Source organism: Pteropus alecto, unplaced genomic scaffold, assembly GCF_000325575.1.
Source record: "Pteropus alecto unplaced genomic scaffold, ASM32557v1 scaffold123, whole genome shotgun sequence".
NCBI classification, from domain to species: Eukaryota; Metazoa; Chordata; class Mammalia; order Chiroptera; family Pteropodidae; genus Pteropus; species Pteropus alecto.
The window spans coordinates 7493147-7498939 of NW_006433950.1; positions in this window are offsets into that span (position 1 = coordinate 7493147).

The window sequence follows — 5793 nt, forward strand, 5'->3', positions numbered from 1 at the left end:
TAAAAAATAAGGGATTGTAAACTGACAAGATCCTTGCAATCCATGAGGTCAACCAAGGGTTGCCTCACAAACCAAAATATATATATGTATTTATTTATATAAATATAAATATATACTTATATTTATATTTATATTTATATTTATTTATCTGTCTTTTAATCGTGTTCTTAAGGTCATAACCCTTCCTGCTCAGGAAGACGAGGAGAGGACGAGAAGCCTGCATCCTGGCTCTGTCTGGAGCAGGTCCCCAGGGATCCTGCAATATTTAATGTTTACCACATGCCAGGCAATGTGTTAAATTCTTTATGTACGAGGGTCCTCATCTTACCGATGATCAAAGGATTCCTGACTTGCCCAAAGTCACACAGCCTGTGAGTTGCAGAACTGGGATATGACCCAAAGTCTTTCTCCAGCACTTGAACTTTAATCACTGTTTCTGAAAGTGTGAGCCACACATTCTTAAAACTACAGACCCCTGAGACCCACTTCAGACCTAATGATTTTAGACTTTAGGGATAGAAGAGCTGAGAATCTGTACCTTCAAGCCATTGTCTCCTTCTCCACCTCCTTCCTACCCTCTGGCCTCACTCTGCCCTGCACTGCCCTCCAAATTAGGGGATTTGGCACCTAGCCAAAGTTTTAGAGGCCCCCCCTGCACGCGGTCACCCCACTCTCACCCAAAGCTTGGGCAGTAGTTACCTACTACCTTCTCACTCTCTGCCCTGTGCCTTTAGTCTCCCTTCCCTGCCCTGTGTCCTCTGCACATTCCCCAAAAGGGTGAGGCCAGGCAGAAAAACACAGAAATGAATGGCTGGGAATTTCCAGCGTAAGGCTGAATAATAGGCCCCTGAGAGCCACAGTGTGTGTGTGTGTGTGTGCGTGTGTGTGTGTGTGTGTACCTGTATACACATGCCCTGTTGCTCCTGTGTGTACAAGAATACAGGAGAACCCATTCGCTTCTGCTCAGTCACATGTTTTCCCGAATAATGTTTCAGCTGCTAGAAATTTAAAAAACATCTAGTGCCCGGTTGGCTTTCCCAAGCTGCGGGCCCCATGCGGATGGCCTTAACCTCACTAACTTGGGGTGGGGTGGAGTGCCTCTGAACCCAGGAGAAGTCTAGAGCAGTGCATGTTTTGGAAAAGAGGCCCCTCTCTTACCTTCACGGGATCCATCGCTCCCCGAGGACAGAATAGAATCATTTGTAGCAGGCATCTTGCTTTTTAGCAATACAAGAGTGGAATATAACATGGGATCTCTGGTTGTGTGACTTTGGGCAAGTTGCTTAACCTCTCTGGACCTCAGTTTGCAGTTCTGTAGAGTGGGGACAATAACAATGCACCTCGTGGGTGAGGTGCCATGAGATAATCCTTGCTAAACACTTAGAAAAATGACATGCTCCTAGGGGGCTCTAGGTCAATAGAACCTGCGACTATGAAGTAGGTGTTTCCAGGCATTTGAAACGTCCTATTTCCATTGGTTTTTGTTATTGGATTCTCAAACAAGACTATAGAATTATAAGATCTCTATGAAAATAAAAAATAAAAACACCACGGTCTTCTTAGTTTTCAGCAAAGTAGAGTGAAGAAATGTCATGGTGTCATTATGCAGATAAGAATAGTTTTTATGTTTTTTCCCATCAGCTAAAAGATGCCATTCAAGTCAATATAACTTTTCTCCTCTAAATTGCTTTTGAATTTGGCAAGGTCAAAACTCATGAAACCCAACTAATTAAAGCCAGACTAGCAAGCTGTTTGAATCTTAGACTTGGACAGAAACGAAAGTTTCTTTGTTTTCAAGCCCTTGGAGACTGCACTAGTCAGTCTCCCCGAATATTTCCAGCTTGCTTCCCCCTAGGCACATGAGAGAGCTGCTCTTCCTATCCCCTTGGGGTTTGTGGGGGCCAAATGACCAGTCCTGGCTGGTGAGCTGGGAGTGGAGGTGACGAGTGTCACAAGATTCAAACATTGAATTGCTGGTGAGAAAACGTTTAATTCCTCTGGCCCAGCCCCTGGCCACATAACAGAAAATGATGGAATCATTATCTTGGGTCCCAGAGTGAGGATGACTCAGGGCTCTAGCCATGAAAAGAGCCCCAGCTAATCTATGCGGAAGCAATGAACCTTTGTGGTTTTAAGCCCCTGAGAGTTTGAGATTAGTTGTTATTGTAGCATAATCTTGCTTATCCTGCCTGATAGAGCAACTAAGAAGAAAAAGTACTTTGTTCTTTGGACTCAATAGAAGTGACTTGTCGGTGACCAGCACGATGCTGTTAAAAGGCTTGAAAACATTCCTTAACTGGGATAAATAAGCTTTCCATTACATAGCTTGGCCCTCTTCATTCACTCTCCTTGCAGACAGGACAAAGGTCAAACTTAGCTTGGCTAGATGTCTATGGATTTATTTTGGAATTCCCACTGGAGTTGAAAAGAAGAAAGGTTTTGTAGTTTCTCTGAAGTACATTGGCACTTGGGAGTTTTAATGGCCCGGATATGCTGCTGATCACTTTGGCAGACGAGGAACTAAATAGAAGGAAGAATATTAATTACTGAGAACTAGCTATTCACTAGACGATCGAAATCAACCAGTTTTTCATGTATCTTCTAAGCCCAGAAGCCCAGACGGGATTACCTGGGCCTGTCCTCACAGCAACTGGGCATTTTAGCATAGTTCTAGCTGCCGACAAGTGCACTTTCTGTATCTTTGTTTTCCTGGAGGATTTCAATTGGTCCGCTGGCTCCAGCCTCGTTTCTCCTGAAGCTGGTTCCCCCATTCTCGCTCCCGACCTCCAAAACAACTTTGGCTCTATATTTTCTTATATCCTCAAGTTGATCTTCTCTCTCACACCTCTGAGCCATCTTACTAGCTCTTCCCCTGCTGGAATAACTGTTCCCCTGGCCAACTCCTACTCGTCAATCGGTCTCAGCTTGGATGTCTCTTCCTCCAGGAGGTCTTCCGTGACTTCTTAGCTTAATGAAGGTTCCATGCTATGGGGACTCACCCCACCTGTGCTCATCACAACCCTCAGGCGACCTGGCTGTACCTGCTTCTTTCACTGTGCTTCTGGAAGATCTGTGAAGCAGGCATGTATATGTCTTTTCTCCTTTGTGCCCCTGTGACCACCAGAAGTCCTGGAAAGAATGAAAGAAGGGAAGGGCCAGGGCTCACAGCCGTCTGTGCCCATTGGGATAATCTGACCATGTGCCTGTCCCACACCACTATGGAAAGCCCACCGTCCATATGGGGGGCTTCCTTTCAAGGCATTTCCTGGTGGAAAATATTTAATTGCCTCCAAGGGATGCCAGAGACTGAAAGGCTCTGTAAAAATGTGTAGAACTCACTCCCGAACCCCCTCCGACCCTCTGCTGTCACATCCAGGTTGAGAAATTGCTCCCCGGGCCCAGCCAGGACCCCCAGGAAGCCCGAACTGGGTGAAGGCTCTGATTGTTCCCTAAGCCTCCCAAAATAGTGAGCAAGTGGAGGGGCAATCTAGCAGCCCTGGGACAGTGGCCCCTCTCCTCGTGAAGTTCACTGTCCCCGTCACACACTACTGTGAACCTTTGAATTAATTTTCTCATTTAATCCCAGTCCTAGCTCTAAGATAGGTCCTACTAATACGAGCCCTATTTTCCAGATGGACGTGCTGAAGCACAGAGAGATTACAGAATTTATCCAAGGTCTCATAGGTAATAAGTGACTAAGCCTGCAGATGGTCCAACTCCAGACACCTTTCTTTTTAGGGGGGGCGGTAATTGTAACATAGTTATATATACACATTATGTAATTATATTATTATAACTCTATAACAAATAGTTCTTGTATGGAATAGCTTACAACAGTGAAGAGAAAGAAATACATTGGCACCTGTCAACACACATAACTCTCAAGTTCAACATTGCAAGGTGTAGAAGTACAGACACAATATGATAGTATTACTATAAAGCTCTAAAAATGCATAAACACCGCTACATATTGTTTAAGGACGTACACACATTCATTAGTAAACTCTGAGTAAATGCACGAGACTAATGGATCCCAGTTCAATTTCCTTTAGTCCACAAGGGGATGGGTTAGGAGAGGCCCATGGGGCCTCAGTGGGTAGTCATATCTACCTCTTAACCTGATGGCAGCTACATGACTGTGGTTGACAATGTTTCTGTCCCACCCAGAGCCCCACTCCCTTCAGCTGCGTTCACTTCTAACTCGCCCTCTGGAGCCCCCTTGTGGTCAGGTGGAAGCTACCCTCCCGGGACTTTGCCTGAAGTCACATTTTTACTGGGCTTCTGTCCCTTCCCTGCCCTCATGCTCCCACTCCATTGCCATCTCCCCTGGGAGCACATTCTTAATGAACTCAAGCTAAGACGATGCAGAGAGCCCATCATCCTGCTGCCTAGCCTTCAGCCCACGGGGAGGGCAGGCACGAGGAGGCACTGGCGAGGGGTGAGAAAGACTTCAAGGAGTAGATGGGAAATGGAGGGGAAGGAGCGACAGCTCCCTCAGCAAACCTATACGTTCAATACGATCCCAATAAAACACCAAATTATTTTTGGAGCTAGATTAGATAGTTTTGGCTTTGTGAAAAAAAAAAAATAAAGGCAAGGAGTCGGGAGAGCTGAAAGGAGCCCAGGCCAGGTGGAAAGGATGGATGGAGGACCCCACGGCTAGACAAAGGGGGCCGAGGGGAAAGCCCCCGAGTGCGGACGGACAAGCCACAGCCTGTCTGGCCCTGGGCCCGGAGGCTGCTGAAGCGTCGGCTTGTCTCTGGAAAGGGAACGGGGCCTCAGACTCTTCAAGGGGCTCATGCTCCCAGATCTGGACCCTGCTCAGAAGCCGTCACATCCCTCTGCGCCCTCTGTGACCCCTCTTCCCCAGGAGAAGCCACGACACTGTGCCACTTGTCAAATCGCCATGTGCTACTGGTCTTTTCCCTGCTGGCTTTTTTTTTTTTCTTTCCTTTGCAGGGGCTGAGGTTGGACAGAAATTCAGGGATGTCTTCAAGACTTTCTCAGGGACCAGATCCACAGCCTCCTTAGAAAAGGTGTCGTTCTTTCTGGGCCTGGGCTCTTAGCGCTGACCCTGGTGCTGAACAAACCTCCCTGGGAGAACAGAGGGTCCACTTTGGCAGGAAGGGTCCCCCCAGGCAGGCTGCAGTGGACTTCTGACTTCTAAAGGAAGGGTCTGTCATTGAACTCTGAGGGGTGAGCCTCAAATCGGTCACTTGGCAGTGCAGTCCTGAGTTGTCCCAGTGCCATCGGGAGACCTAAGACTTGCTTGTACAATATTTTGGAACAAATGCTCCCTGGAAAAGAGGGAGCTGGACTCTATCAGTGAATTAAAAGAACCGATTTATGGAGGCAGAGTGGGAACTCTGATGAAATTTTGACGCCCAGGCATGAGAGAGATGGAGACAAGTCCGTGGGTGAGAGCGAGACTCGGTGAGAAGAGCTTATGGCCTCAGCTTCCAGACCAATACCAGCCGCCGATTCACCCCTTTGCCGAGGACCTACTACGTGCCAAGGATAGATTTCCTTGAACAAAAGAGACAAAGGCCTCTGTCTCGTGGACTTACGTTCCTGTGGGGACAGGGGTGGGAGTGCAGGCAGGAGACAGGCAATGAACACAAGACATAACAAATAAGCGTGCCAGAGAGCGGTAAGTATCGCAGCCAAAAAAGAAAAAGAAACGCTAGAGCAGAGGAAAGGGTGGGGGCGGGCTGGTGTTAAACAGGGCAGGTTTCATTGGAAGGTGACGTTTAAGCAAAAAATTGAAGAAGATAAAGGAGTGAGTCATGCAGG